The 15,557-nt window shown below is 43.0% G+C and overlaps 1 long non-coding RNA gene across 1 annotated transcript; it reads left to right on the top strand.

The window, feature by feature from the left end:
* The first annotated feature begins 291 nt into the window (after nucleotides 1-291).
* Nucleotides 292-12,672, top strand: LOC119149074. The gene is made up of 3 exons (XR_005104567.1): nucleotides 292-450; nucleotides 3,717-3,817; nucleotides 12,574-12,672. It is a non-coding gene; the product is annotated as an uncharacterized LOC119149074 (long non-coding RNA).
* The last annotated feature ends 2,885 nt before the right edge of the window (nucleotides 12,673-15,557 follow it).

Raw genomic sequence — 15,557 nt, 5'->3', positions numbered from 1 at the left:
AGTGGGGGTCAGTGAGAAGCCCTGAAAGGGTAGGACTCAGATGGCCACATTTTAGGTGGCTATAGTAATTTTATGTGTGTGTCTCCCCAAATGCATAGGGTGCAGATAGAAAGCATGTGTTATTGAATGCACACATCCGAAGTCACCTTGAGGAAATCATGGAAGGAAACAAGCTGGTAGTTCACATCCAAGTGTTAAGTGTCTCGCATGGCTTTTGTTGTCCTGTCACTGTAACTGGCCACTCACCAGTTTGTCTGTGGTTGTGTCAATGGCTTATGTGCAGAGCTTGAAAGGAACCAGTCCCAACAGGAAGCCTGCCTGCCTCGCAGGTCGCGCTGCGGGAAGCAGCAGTGTCACGACTCACTGCTCTGAGCTGCGTGTGCCCAGCAGACCCACCATCCTGACCACTGCCTGTGTGAACACATCTCCTGAGCACAGTATGGCACTATGGTAAGGGACCTCCTCACCTGAAAAATCCATTGCTCACTTTTATTCCTACTCCTCTTTCTTCCTACTTCTCAACCCATATAGGAAGCTCTGACAGCTCCTTTTCCCTGCAAGTGCTATGTTTTCCTTCTCACATATACCCTCCCATTTAAAACACTGACAAACATCAGCATTAGAGAATTAGAGATATGGTGCATACTGCATGCAGCCATTCCGACTACAGATGCAAACCACTTAGTCTCCCCCGCTGAGCAGGTCTTAGACTCGCACCTTCCTGCCATGCCTGTTATAAGAACTGAGGAACTTTGATTCTAAGTGATTTTGATTAGTAAAATTTAATTATAAGAAACTTGTTTAAATGATTTAAATAGATCTATACATTGGGCACTTTGTATATAATTGAAGTCACAGGTTTTTATTTGATTAGATCTAACAGGTATGGATGTTAGAAAAAAGGTCATACTTGCATATGTTGCTGATTTCTAGGCTGGGTCTATGGAAAATACTGTAAGAATTTCTGGGTGTCAGTGAAATGCACAGCAGCAGTGAGCATCACGCATTAATGCTGATTAAATAGAGACAGAAACTACTGAATGGAGTAGTACAAACAGAATGTATGTGTGTATCTATAAACAAGGTATCTGGAATTTTTTCTTCAGTACTGTTTCTTATCTCAAGACAGAACATAACTTAGGAAAGAACCAAGGAAGACTAACAAAGTTAGAGATTTGGTGAGACTTACATTTAATGAGGAGAATACAAACCCAGGGAGTGGTTCTTTTCAGGAGAAAGATGATGTAGTGAGAATCTGATTGCTTGTGATGGGTGTAACACAGATCAATCTGTTCTCTTGACTGTATTTTATAATAAAGGAGCAAGATGATGCTTACATGAAAGTGAAGTAAAATTGCAAGCAATAAAATTTTATTCCCACAGCAAGTTTGTGGTGGTCAGTGCTGGAAGAGGTTATGCGAGCAGGCAGTGGGGCAGGATTTAAACAAATGTGCATCACACGGAAAGAACAGGTAAAGTGTTCTCAGACAGCACCATTTGGACCCTCACCTTCCCCAGAAGGGGTCCAGAAATAAGCCAAAGAGGAATGAAAAGCAGCCCTGGGATGGCCTTTGGGGCCTGTCATGCCCATGGTTTCAGAGATTGAAAAAGAAGGTGTTAATATTTTCCAGGATGGGAGGCCAAAGGGAATGAAACGAAATAGTGTGGTAATAGGGCCAGATTTGTTGAAAGTGAGTTCTTCCACTCCACATCCACGCAGAATTTAGCTGTTTGATGCCTTTTATTTGAAACTATTGGAGTCAATAGCAATTCTAGCTGTATCACGTACACATCAATTTAAGATTACTGAAAATACGAGGTGTGCAATGATTAATATGTTAATGTATTTTTATAGTCTGCATGTAATATACCCTCCTTCCATACAATGTAAATTCTCTGTTGCATCTGCTCACCAGCAGTTGCTACGTCTTTATTTGCACCACCACTGGTTTAACAGAATATTTGTGACATAATTCCCCTAATTAATTGCCTTAACAAAGTCAAATATTTTTCACGGTTATTTTTACTATGTTGGTTTTGGATAATTGTGTTGTTATTGTAGCAAATTTCTTAATTATCAGGCAATGTGCTAATTTAAACTAGGCTCTACTTGTCTCTGGAAGTAAGGTTCTTAATATATAATTAGCTAAAGCAACACATTATTTAGCTGTGGTTTTCAGACCCATATTGTATTTTTAAATATGCCTTCGGTGGGCTGGTGTTATTCTTTTATTTTTCCCTGGCAGTGCTGGCCCCACGCAGTCGCTGCTGGCAGTGACTGCCAGCCCGCCCCCCCCCTTACTCTGGCTGATCTGGGGGCACAATAAACCTCACACCCACCGGCGGCCCCCAGCTTGTCTCCACGCAGACACCAGAGGAGGCAATCCCTGCAGCTCCTTCTGGCTAAGCTTGAAGCTGTGTTTCTGTTTTACCGATTCCTGGTTCCGACCTTGCTTTGCTCCAGCACCTGGTCCAGCATGAGCTCCTTGTCTTCTCTGCCTCTACCGTCTGACCGTGCTCGTGACTCGCCCTCCCATACGGTATGCCCTCTGCTCCTCTTGCCCAGCTCCCAGCTGTGCCTCCTGCCCGTACCTCTACTCTGCGCAGCTTTTGCAGTGACTTTGGTTGTCCCACTGTAACACATTGTCCCAAGCCTGAGGCCTGAGCCCAGCCTTGCTCTGACTGGGACAACCTGGCAGAGAAGAAAACATCCCCAGCAGGCAGAGGATCTCAGCCCCCGTACGTGGTTCCCCAGCAGCCCTCGGCAGCCCCAGACCATGTTCCCTCCAGCCCTGAGCCTGCTGTCCCCTGGAGATAATGATGCAGATGTTTTACGTTGCAGTGGAGCTTTGCTTTGGGGCCTTCCCCAGACCTTGCTCTCACCAGCCCCAGCACCTGCCTTCAGTGAGGATTGTGCTGTACAGGGAGATGGCGCCTGCTTCACTTCCATCTCCCAGACGGCCTCCAGACAAACACGGGATTAACTAATGGGATCCTGGGTTAGCTGCTGAGGCAAGGCAAACTCTTGAAAGAGAGGGCATTTTTACACAGCCAGAAGATGTGCTGCTGTTTGCAGTGGCTTTGGCATGCCAATGTTGTTCTATCAGTGAGGAAAGAGAAGTACCCATCGTTACAGCTATGTTGGCCCTGTGGGAAGTACCATTATTGCATCTGCTCTCCCATCTTTAAGCTGATTAATTCTGTCCATAAAAGCTTATGGAAAGCGGAGATTCGCATTAGTTCTATTCATGAAAATCAAGATATTTAGCAACCCCTCTATCCTCAATTAACCCTTAGCTTCTACCAGGCTTAGGAGGCCTTTGACAGCTGTAATGGTGTTCTCTGAAGGGAAGGAAGACAATGGTGTGGGCTGAATGGCTTATTCCGTAAAGTCTCTTTGTCAGGAGGCAATTAGTTAGGCTATTTAGATGTCTAACTCTTAGATATCTTATTCCCATTGGGACTGATGAAAGCTGAGTGCCTAGGTAGCTTATTATGCCAATTGTTTTCAACAGGTTTGGGAAAAGGAATAAAAACCCTATACCTTTTTTTAAATTATTTTTTTAAAGGAAAACATACTTGTTAATGAAAACATTTCATCTTCAAGTCAGAAAAATCAGAAAGTTTTCCAAAAGAGAAGAGTATCAGCAAAAACATGTTTGTGTGAGAAACTAAATTTTTCCTAAGGTAGCTCTAATGCCCTTTCTCCCCTGCAGGTATGATTCTTTCTGTGCTAATTTCTGAAATACAAGAAATCCTAAACTGAGGAACCAATGCATGGTGATTTGACAAGGGAGAAGGGATATGCTAATGCAAAGTAAGTAGATGTAAATTAATTTTATGCAGGTCTTTGTGGTGCCAAGGAAAGAAAGGAAAAAGTTCTCATACCGGAACAATGCTGGAATGACTTTTGTAAAAACTTGGGTCTCTAATTTTTAGCCCTTTGGAGCAATAAAGCTCAAAATAAAACCCAGAATTTGCAAAAGTGAAGCAAACCCTGAGGAATATGGTTGTGTGACCTGATAAAGCTGATGTGCCTGTGTCTATGAGACCTTCCCTTGCCTGCTACAAAAGCTGCCCATGGATGTCCTCTTTGTGAATGCTGCATGTTTTCCAGCATCCTTTGTTCATGCTTCTAAATACTCTCTGGTATCTTCATTTTCCACCTCCATTTATACCCGAACTCTATGTCAAGTGGGGTGGGAGACCCTGGGGATCCCCTCCAGCTGCAAGGATCCTCCACAGCCACCCCAGGCATCTCCCTGTCTTGGGGCAGGTGCTCCAGCAAGCCCCCTGTCTCCCATGCTCCAGCTACCCGCCTGGAAATCATGCCTAAGTGGAAAGGAGATTGGGAAGGAAAGAGGATCGGGCTGAGGTCCAGGGTACCCATTTCTGGAGCTGCTGCCTCATTAACCTCCCTCAGGAGCCAGGACTTTGCTTCCTCTTGCTTTACCCAAAATAATTCATGAGGCTCTTAAAATGTATCCTGCACGTATTAAACAGGGAAGCCCATACAGCACACCTGAAAGATGGTATGAGAAAATAGGATATCTGAGGAGGTGTTAACAGTTTTATTGGGTCTTAATGACTGGGGGTGGAATTTTAAAGGCTGCTTCAAGACAGAGGTTTCTTTTTTGCAAGTATAACAACACGCTCCTCCCAGACACAGCATGGAGGTGTGGAGCCCCTTGGCCTGTCTACACACAAAAATGATACTGAAAACCCTCCAGTGGGGCAACGCAGCAGGAACTCCGGCAGTGGTTCAGTGTGATCCTACTGTCCCACTCACACAGGCATGTGTGACAGCACCCATGCCCACCTGGCTACGTGCTGCCTCAGTACAAGCAAAGCACCCCATGCAGAGGTACTGCAGGTTTCTCCTAATTGCCTGCAGACCAGCCGCCTTCTGAGAATTCTTGTTTTACAAGTTTAAAAAAAATTACCCCCTCCACCAACCAGCTCTCCAGAGAGTCTGGCATGCTGTCAATCCTGAAATGTCCGCAGGCTTTTATCCCTGCCTAAGAGTGTGTGTGTGCAGATTATTCTTCTGTATTTCAAGTTTACAAGCACACACACGCCTCGCTTTTGACATGTAAGTTAGTCACAGTTAAATCAGTTCTCTTCCTCTCATGTAGATGCATAGGCACTCACAGAGTCAACACCTCCATCTGCAAAAACCAAGTATTGTAATATTATGCATGATATACAGACACATGTACATACACACACACAGTGGACAACATATTGCTTGTCATTGTTCAGAACTAACCCATATTTTCCTGGAAGGACATCTGACCCACACATGACATAATCCTCAATGTGTCTTTGGTACAGCAAACCCATCAGATGTGGTTATCTTGAGGCCCAGTAATGAAAGGCTTGAAGAACAGCAAAACCACTGTTACTCTAGCAAGTGAAACACGCATGAAACATGCCTGCTTATGCCAGGACCAGGTGCAGACGCAGCTGTCAGTGCTTCCTTCAGCAAAGCAAAGGATTTGGTACCTTCTGCATTATCAAACCGAACTCTGGCCTTCTAGCTGCTAAAGAGAATTGAAGAACACACTGTGAAGAAAACTCAGAGTTTTCTGAGGGAAGAACGGATAAAGGCAAATAATTCCAAGGACAGACAATACAGAGTTTCTTTTTTTCCCTTCTGGTTACAGTAGTTCCTGTAAACTTGCTTGTTAAGAAGGTTATTTCTCCTAGTAGGCAATTAATGATAGTCTGCTTGGCATGCTCTTGCACTGCCTTGCGATGTATGAACCATTTCCATTCCAGACAATGACATTTTGACATGTGACATGGGATGTATGGAACTGCTCTCAGCTGCCTTTGGGGCTAATTTTAAGCCAATCAGTCTGGAGTTTAGCTGTTGCCAAGAGCTTCAGAAGGGTGCATCCTCTTCCTTGGCAATCCACTTTATGCTGTGATCTTCTAACGGGCATTAGCTGATTGGGATGCACACAACTTCTGTTTATTATTTTTGGTAGCAATTGATATTTTTGAAGATGCTAAGAACTGGCTTGTAAGCCCTGAAGTAGTGGTATGAATGACTGACATGCAAATCAGCCCTTAACAGGGTTCATCCACCTCTCCAGAGGATTTCTCCAGCATCAGCAAGCCCCCAGGGGACACACAGCTACTGCATCTGCTTCTGTGCAACCCCCAGGCTGGGGCTTGGCATTTTGGTGTTCACTCTGAGGTGGCAGTGGCTCAGCACTACTGAAACATCCCCTGGAACTGACAACGTAGCTGATGGCAACCACCAGGTTCCCCCATTTACAGTAAAAATGTGGCCAGCATGGCTTTGCAGCAGTGTGGGGAGTGGCACGGGCAGCTGGACCATGTTCCCCCTCACCTCCTGTCACTCACCATCTGCACCCCTGGGGTCTGTTGTGCTGCCCACAGGATCAGAAGAGGTGCAGCCGGTGTAAAATTTCAGAATTAGTCTAATATGATCTGACAAATGAGGGAACAGGACAGCTCTACCTCACCCATCAAGCCACCTCCATCCTCCTTCAGCAGAACAGTTCATTCCACTACTGCCCTTTGAAGTTCTGTTGAAAACAGCTGGTGACCCCCACAGAGTCTTCATGTCTTGTTACATCTAAGATTTTCAAATTTGGATGCACTGATCATGAAAGATTTACACAGCTGACCTGATTTTCCAAATTAGTGAAAATTAACATTAGTATCTGCAGCAGTGGCAGCTTGTGGAATTGAGATTGCTTGTTTACCCACTGAGATACAGAAATTGCTCTTCTTTCTTTGATCAGAGGTATCTCTGAGCACTTGAAACTTACTTAGCCCTGGATAAATGATTTGCACTGTTTGCATCAGGCCTGAAGTTAATGTCAACAGAGAGCTCTCTCCCAAACACTTCTGTCTCTCTCGGTGTACAATCCAGGTTTGGGGCTGCGTGTGTTGCTTTATTGTGTCATCTTCCCTTATAGTCTGAACTGTCAATGAACTTAATAAAGGTAAGATTTTCTCATTACATTTCTTAAGCCAAATATTTCATGATTGGTAATATTATAGAATATCACAACAGTGCAACTTTTCAGTAGGGACCACAGCAAAAATAAGGGACTCAAAAAGAAAAAGTGTGTTTTCCTGGGCTCCAAGTATAGATGAACCTTCACTTGAAGACTTTCAGAAGTCACCCACAGGGAAGACGCATTAGAAAATGTGCAGACAAAGATTTTACATACCAGCATAGAATAGATGATGGGTGAAATTTTCTCTCTGATGGTAAGGTTGCTTGTTTGCAAGGGTTATCTTAAGATAATTAGAGGTTTGTTTTTGTTTTAACTTCAAAAGGCTTTATAAGCTGAGGGAGGGGCTCAGGAGGCCTGGAAACATTCATATGTGTTCATTTAATCATTTATAATCAGACACATCGGCTCCATATGAGAAGCTAGCAATTCTATGAGTAAAACAAAATGAGTTTTGAACAACTCTGCTCTTCACCAGTAACCAGGTACAACATTTATTTTGTAAAGCATTTCGAACCTTACTCCAGGGAGGAGATGTGCAGGCAGTTCTCCACTTTAGTGGAGTTTCCTAACTGGTGTTTTTAAAAGCCTGCTCCCTGCCCCAGGACCCTCTGAGAAAGGGCCCCTATATGTAAAGGGAGAGAACCAGTGGGTGCAGCTGCAGCACTGCTGGACACCAGCTCTGGTGGGGTTCATTTCAGTCCCCTGTGTCAGAAGGGTTTTTGTAAAGAAGAAACCTCAAAGAGGACTTGTCTTGCTATGGCAGTGTTGGCATAGCCTCTGTTTTGGAGATCTCTGGCTGTGTTAATGCTGAGTCCTTTAACAAACATTTCCAACATCATTCACTTGTTGTTTGGGGTCTGTTGCTGAGGGAACTCAACAAGGAAAATTAGGTGAATGAATTAAGCTTCATTAATACCAGACAATCCCCATTATCTGTAGAAAATAATAAGACCAAACTGTCCAGCTGATGCAGTAGGTGATGTTCTAATCACTCGTATGAACAGTAGGGCTTAGAAAAGTGTAAGTAGTGCAAGTTATTTGAAATTTTAATAGTGTATCTTTGTGTGTAATTGGAAACTGGAAGGCAAAGTGCACAGCAGAAGCCCAAATTTTGCATGGTGAGCAGTAATGAAACAAAACTATTTTCTCCAGTGTTCAAGGTACAAAAATTACCAGAATGAGATTTCTCAGTCTACCAGAAATAGTAAGAAATGAAGAAGTGGGGGAGGGAATCTACTTAACTTTGAAAGAAAAAGAAACAAATGGAGAAATAGCCTCATGCTGTGGTAGAACCTGGTTTTGCATTGAGTAAGAAGCAAATTTCCTTTTGACTTTTAAAGGAGCCAAACCTTCTCATCAGAGCTGAGAGCATTGGGCCCATGACCATGTGTTTTCTGCCAACATAGCTGTAGCTCATGCTCAGATTAATACTCTGCTTGGAAGCAGCCAGCCTTGGGAATTCTCTTACCAGAGGGGGACATAGCCTAACCCTTGTCCCATCATTACATGGGAAGGCTCCAAGTCCACGTGGAGGAGTACAAGAAGCTTGGACCTTCACAGAGCCCCAGACCTCAGCCACTGTCTCTCTTCTGTTAAGAATGTGGATGGTGGCCTTGAGAGCCTAGAGTTTGAATTCACATTAGTTTTATGTTTAACAGGCAGTAAATTCACAATTGTATAATGAGGACATGATACAAGGAAAAGCTGAGAAAGATGCAGCTCACTCTGAGACACCCAGTCTGTGTGACAAGGGTGACGTGTGTCAATGACTCACCTGTTGGGGCTGGGAGAATGAACCTACCCTCTGGATAAGGGCTGACACAGAAATTGTAGATTCTTCCCCCATGCATTATTTATGAAGATGGATGCAGAGAAAATGCTGTGACATTGGAAAGTAAGCGTAAGACACCACATGCAAAGATAATAGCTGAAAGAGCTATATCTAGAGGGAAAAGGACTTGGGAAGAGTAAAGAAGGGGAAAGTAAAGGCAAAAATTGATACAGTAAAGCTGTGGTAGAGAAGGTTTTTAAAATTTCTGAAATACTAGGAGTGACCATTTTCATATTTGCTTTTTATGTTTATCAAATAGCATGCCAATAAAGGCTGATAAAGTAATTAATTAAGGAGTACATTTACAAATGTATTTTTCCATATATTTACTTGAAAAACTACAGATATAGCAGCCAAACTTAGTGACAAGACACAGAGATAATATGATGTAATTACATTCTCTCTCTGTAAGGAGACAAACACCACTGTCCTAAGGCTAGCTGTGGTTTCCTGAAAACTGCATTGTTATTTTCATTACGTGATGTGATACCTGGATGCTACCGAAGTATATTTTTCCTCTGGGAGGACTATCCTGATGAAATACAATTCTTTCGCCTCTTTACTATCCACAAGTTTGAAGTTTTACAGGTTACGTTTTCCAAATTCCTGCTCCTACAAACTCATTCAGGCTAATGCAACCAAATAATATTGAAGCAGCTGCAAATACAGAAACATTTGTGTTTCTCACCATTTCTTAAGTAATGCAAGTATTTTTTTCATTGCTTATGACTAATTGTTGTTGTGTCAAAAGCAGTAGACAGGAAAATTGGTGTTTCTTCTAAACATATCATTACAGTCACTAAAATAATGAGAAATACATCAGATATTTTTAGGTCATCATTTTTTTGTCAGGGAAAATAGCAACCTTTTTGAATAAACTGGAAATCATTATTGCTTCCACTGGGATTCACACTGAATGCACTAATTACGGTGCATTCATTTGGTACTGACAAAGTTACAGCAAAGTAATTTCATGGAAGCTCCATTATAAATTGCAGTGGGCCAGGTTGTCCCCAGGCCAGAAACTTGTCTTTAGTCTGTGCCAGGCTGCCTGTCCCCTGGTGGGGTGCCAGAGGGAGAACAAACTGAGCTGAGGGGTCATATATTGCTGCCCCCAGCAATCCCCTGGGATTGCCCTCCTGGCTGCCGTGCCCTTGGGCTCCACGGCAGGAGAAAGAAGGGCACTCTGGGGTTGGGGGAGAGGCTGGGGGCAGCTCCTGCCCTGCTGCAGGGCTTTGGGGCATCTTCGGGAGCAGCACTGCTTGCACTGAAGTGCTCAGGGGCTGCCTTTCCAAAATATCTTCATGTATAGGCACATCCTCAGGAAATTAATCTGTGTTAATTAGAGGTAAGTGTGTAAAATACCTCATTAAACCAGAGCAGACTGAGGTCCACAGATGTTCACCAGACTTTCAACGAACCAAATTAAGGCTATCTCACTTCCAACCAGGAGCATCTCAGTGCAGTCTGAGAGATGCAGATATCAAGCATGGTGCTTGATTCCTCCTTCGCATTCCTTGCCCACAGTGTCAGCTTCAGGCTCTCCTGCCCCAACATGTCCTGGTGACATGCTGCCACCACTGTTTGTGGGGCTGAGCAATGAGTCCTACCAGGGAGCTGCTCCAGGTAGAAAACAAAGCCTTCCCTCTTTTCATGCAGGCTTATTTTTATTCTGGATCAATTAACTGACATAATTTTACCACATGGCCCTAAAGGCAGCTGGGGAGACATAGCTGAGAAGGTGATAGGGAGCAGGAGTGGGTGGCTGAAATTTGAGGGAAACGTTTGAGCCAGTATTACCACAGAAATAAAACTCTGTGGCACTTGGCTAGCATTTGCCTGGTAGCATCTTCTCACTCAGAGTGGCTTTGTGATGATCTGTGCTTTGAAGATGCCAGAATGCTCAGGTACCGTCCTAGTATGGACACTGCACCCAATGTACGCTGTGATAAACATCCATAGAAGCAACAGCCTTGATGCCTTCTCGTAACCATGGCTCACAGAACCACTAAAAAAGACTTCCTTTTTTTTTTTTTTTTTTTTTTTTTTTTTAATGTGGAAACTCCCTAGTTTCCCAGTGGGAAGGGAAGGCAAAAGAAGGCAAGGAAGGCAAAGCAAGGGAAAGGGAAGTCCCTTCCTAACACCCCCTGAGACTTTCCTTGGGTGTTAAAAGGATCATCCGCACAAACACACCCGATTTGCCAGGAATAGTTACCACTGCAATCATTTCCCTGTGTGAGTCCTCCTCATTATTATTTTTTTATTTGTGCTGAAAGCTGTTTGTTTTGTAGAGAATTCTATAAAGGCAGTTCTGCTCCTCACAACATCCTGAGGTGACTGTTGTGTGAAACATCCCAGGTGGGAGTAAGTAACGCTGCCATCCAAAAGCAGCTGAATGCTCAAAACTAGGAATATTTAATGATGTATAAAATTTCCAAAGACAGCCTTAAGAGAAACGGCATTTTCTGTTATTCTCCAAACATAACAAATTTTTTTTAGCTTTTTACTGATTATTTTTACATTCTAAACTAACAACTACTTGCCTCATCTGGAGTAGCAACTTTTTTTTTTTTTTTAAGCAGAAAACATTAAAAATATAAATCAATTTAGCTCATTATTTATTTAGAAAAAATATCTTGGCATTCACTGAAAAGAATCTCTCACATGTTTATTTAATTCATATACCCTTGCACTTTATTACTTTCAAAGCTTAATGGACTGAGATGAGATTAACAAGTATTGTTAAGCTATGCCCATTAACTAAAAGGCAATTCTGGAACAACAAAAAAACTATAATATATGTTAAAAAATCCTGGAAGATGTGGAATGACTCCTCTGTTTAAAATAAAAAAGAAAAAAAAGAAAAAAAAAAAAGAAGAAAAAAAAAGAAGCAATTGAGCTGTAAAAAAAGAGGAAAATGTCTCTATAGTCAAATTATCTAAAAATCAACATGCCTCTGTAAATTATTCCACAGATGCAAACTGCTAGCATGAACACATTGGCTTATTCTTCAAATGTATGATGGATCAAAACTCAGTGTTATTTTCCTGAAGGCACCAGGTTTCTAAACGAAATGGCCAATACAAGAGTATTTATGTTTCCTTCCTTTTTTTAGATCAAAGATTCACCTCACAGAATGGTTCCCATTACAAGGCAGGAGAGTGATCAGAAAATGAGGGTGGATTTCACTACAGTAGACAGAATTAAATTGAGATACTGATTCAGCTTAATTTAGCAGAAAGAGAATTAAGTTTTTAAATAATGAAACGTATTGCAAATTGATTAATGCTCACTTCCCTGAAGCCCTCTTTCTTTCATCTCAGTTCACTATTTGGAAGCTCAGGACTGGATTTTTCTTTCTCTCCCATCTAAGTAAAGGGTCCATGTTAAAGATTTCCTTTTGTGGTCACAAAACAGTCGTGTTTTGCAAACCTGTCTCTTCTGCTGCATTAGTCACTACACCTCTATGGGCACTGGAGACCAGAGGAGCTTTCCCATCATTAGACCTAGCATAAAACCTCTAAATTCTTCAGCCAGCATTGGGCCCTGGGAGCCCCGTTAACTCTTTGCTGTGGGCACAGTGGGACGGACCCACAGGGGATCCTGCAGACTACTGTATCTGGATACCACAGAACTGTGCAAAGCTCTTTGAAAGGCAGCCTAGCCATTTTTTGGTGGGGTTTTTTTTTGTTTCTTTGGGGTTTTTTTATACAAAACTGCCTATGTTTTTGTGTTTCATAGGCTTAAATAGGACGCCTGTGTCCCCAGAAAAATAAGCCTATCTGCATTGGCCAGCCCTCAGATCCAGGAGGCATCGCAAAAGGATCTGCATCAACCTATGAAAGGCAGGTATCAGCTCAGACACCTTTAAATATGTGAATAATCTCAGCTTCAACATTTCTTTGATGCACCAAATTCTGGCAACTAATGGGAAAGAACCTTTGTGCAATGCTTGGAGATGTTTCAGGACTTACACTCTGAAATCACACTGTGGCTTCTAAAGACACAACAGTCACACTGAGAAAAAATAATACAAGATTAGTAGAAAAGAGCTCCAGATCGCTTTCCGTGGTGTACAAAGACTGCCCTACAGAGCTTTGCAGCTGCACACCACCAGTTTTTGCCGTTTGCTGAACCTGCCATTCAGGTATGGGTCTGCACCATCCCAGTGGTGACCAAGCTTCTGGTCTTCTGTTCACAGGTACCTACGGGTTCAAAGGCAACCAAGAAATGCAAATCTATTGCCAGTAGGCTGTAACCCACCATGCAAGGGTTGGCACCTCAGCTGGAGGTGCTACCTATAATCAAGTGCCTTTGTGGGTTCAGAAAGGCACTGTATTAGAGAAGAACATCTGGATGAAGCCTTGGCACTTCTGATGCCAACGAGAGCTTTAACCGTGATTTTGTAGGTCTTTATCCACAATACTGCTTCGTTTGTTTGAGGTCAGGCGAAAGGGCCTGGCAGTTTTATGCTTACACGGTAACACTCAAAGAATGACGAGGCTGAAAAGCGTAATAATAGTTAATTCAAGAGCACTTTTAAGGCTCAGTAAAAGATAGTATTTAGAGATACAAGAGGATGGATTAATTTCTTGAAAGAAATAAATTATTACAGTATCAGAATAAGCGTATTTTTAAATAGTTTTTCAGAATATGTCTGCTCTGGGACAAAAAGAACATCTACATGTTGTTCTTAAGCTTTTATGTTTTATATTATAAACCTGCTCTCCACATTCATTTTCTTGAAATTACATTTAGTGACTTCTTTTTGTGTGTCATGAGTAATAAACCCTCTCAATATTCTTCATACTTTCACTGAACATAAAGACACAGTTTAAAGCCTTTTTGCTGTCTGTGGCTGAAGACGTATTTTTTTGAATGCTGCTTTCTCAGCAACTGATGTCCCATTATACAGCGGGGTTGTGAGCTACGATTTCGATTTATCATCCCAGGCTCTGCCTTTGCCCAGCAAATGAAAATGACTGAGTTTCCTGACATTCATGAGGAACTGCAGAGATGTGTATGCCTGCATGGCCTCCTTTTGTATGTACAACCTCCATTTTAAAGAGAGGAGACCTACGTATTGCCAGATCTGCTGAAACTATAGAAAGGGCGACTGGCACAGCCGGTGTCAGGCTGGAAGACCTGAGCCCTCAGTCTCTACATAACAACCAGAATGTAACCTGCCCCGTAGCCATGGGGCTGTATTTCTCTGGATAGATAACAGTGATTTGAAATAATTACAGAAAGGGTTTAAGTCCATGTTCTCATCAGGTTAAACACAGCCAAATGGAGACTCATGTCTGCATCTGTGCCATCAGAGGATACTGCCTTTGCTGCATGGAACATTTTGCTGAAATACAGCTCCTGAATGGATTCAGCTCAGTGTTATATGTAAAAAGACATGTGATTTTGGCTTCGCTAGCTAGCTGCAAGAACAGTGCCACCAATCATAATAAATGAACTGTCTCGCTTAGCTTAAAGATGCCACTGTATTTTCTCTTCATCACTGTAGTGGGAAAACAGGCAAGGTCTGAAGCCCGGAAAGGCTCAGAGGCAGCAAGAAGAATAAGTCTCTCTCCTAGAGTTAAATGAGCAGTGTAAATTACACCTTTTCAGTTTATTAAGTACTAATTAAGGGTTGCAAGCCTGGCATTCTTCTACCAGACGTGTGGTGCCAGGGAAGCAGCCACCCGTGCGTTTTGAGGTTGATTGCTATCCTGTGATTATACAGAATTCAAGCCTGGCTTTTTCTTTTTTGGGTTTTGCTGTCATTTGAATAATAGATCACCAGCATGCCTTGCTGCGGCGATCCATTATTCACAAGTGGTTATCATCCAAGAAAGATGTGTGACTGCTTCAGAGAGCCCATGTGACACCCAGACAGTGTGCCTGTGAACTGGGAGCCTCACGAAGGTCTGACTGACCTCAGGAGACGGAAGAAAGGGTCCCTGGCCATCCCCCAGAAGCAGTGGGAATGAGCTGATCCTTAGTATGTTTAGGCAGGAGATTCCTGACTCTGAATGGAGCCATTGCCTCTGGATATACTATAAATCTTGATGCAGCTCCAGGTGAAAAATACATGTTCCCTGAAATCATTCTCTGTGGGGAAAGTTTCTTCTGCAGTTTTCTTCTGCAGAGAAGGAGTGAGCTACATCACATCTTTTGCTGCTGTCAGAGCAAGGGGGCTTAAGAATGGGACCATAAAAGGACAGTGAGGTAGCTCTGTAAGTGATTGCAGGGAGTGTCTTCCAAGCAGGGAAGTATGTGTGAAGAATAATTGACAGAGGTTAACGTCATGGGCCAAGGTGAAGCAGAAGGTCCCCTCCTGATACCTAATAAGAGAGAAAAGTTTGTTAGGGGGTGGGAAACAGTAGAGATAGGGAAGGGGAATAACCACCGAAGAGCTGCACCAGCAAGGACAAGCACCCCATGCTGGGGAAGCGGGAGGAAAGGGGAATCCCATTGAGGGGACCAGCAAGGAGAGGGCTCTCTGCATCCCTGCTCTGCCCGGGTTTGCTGAGGCCAAGGAGGAGCATGCTACAGAGCCCGAGATCTCAGATGATGAGAACCCAAACAGGAGTTTCGTCTGAGTCCAGTTTAGCTGCCTGCAGCCAATCTAATCGCGCACTAAAATGTTTTCTTCCCACACTGCAGCCAGAACAAAACAACAGTAATATAGCTGAAGACTTTTTAGTGGCAGTGGAGCAAATCTAAGATCAAGA

Source organism: Falco rusticolus, chromosome 5 (genome assembly GCF_015220075.1).
Source record: "Falco rusticolus isolate bFalRus1 chromosome 5, bFalRus1.pri, whole genome shotgun sequence".
In the NCBI taxonomy this organism is placed as follows: Eukaryota; Metazoa; Chordata; class Aves; order Falconiformes; family Falconidae; genus Falco; species Falco rusticolus.
This window is presented reverse-complemented; position numbering and strand designations above follow the sequence as displayed.